The sequence below is a fragment of the Penaeus monodon genome, chromosome 20, assembly GCF_015228065.2.
Source record: "Penaeus monodon isolate SGIC_2016 chromosome 20, NSTDA_Pmon_1, whole genome shotgun sequence".
Classification (NCBI taxonomy): Eukaryota; Metazoa; Arthropoda; class Malacostraca; order Decapoda; family Penaeidae; genus Penaeus; species Penaeus monodon.
The window spans coordinates 24,568,419-24,568,641 of NC_051405.1; the positions used below are offsets into that span (position 1 = coordinate 24,568,419).

At 43.9% G+C, this 223-nt stretch overlaps 1 protein-coding gene across 1 annotated transcript in view; it reads right to left on the minus strand.

The window, feature by feature from the left end:
* The window catches only part of LOC119585724 (ubiquitin carboxyl-terminal hydrolase Usp2-like), a gene marked incomplete in the record, with an annotated part of 125,661 nt that overhangs the window by 60,334 nt on the left and 65,104 nt on the right, over nt 1-223 (minus strand).

Here is a 223-nt window from a genome sequence, read left to right on the forward strand (position 1 = left end):
CACACACAACACTGTCCTTACTTCGGAAGTATTCACTCTCTCTATTCCCCCTTGATACAAGTTTTAATGTCTGTGGCAAGAAACGAGAACCTTGGATCAGTCCTGTTCCCCGACGTAACCTATTTATCACTCGTTATCACGTTAAGCTCTATCTGATTTAGATTCGTGTTCTCTTCCTATCTAATGATAGCCACATCTACAGGTCGCACTGAACCGAGCGCGT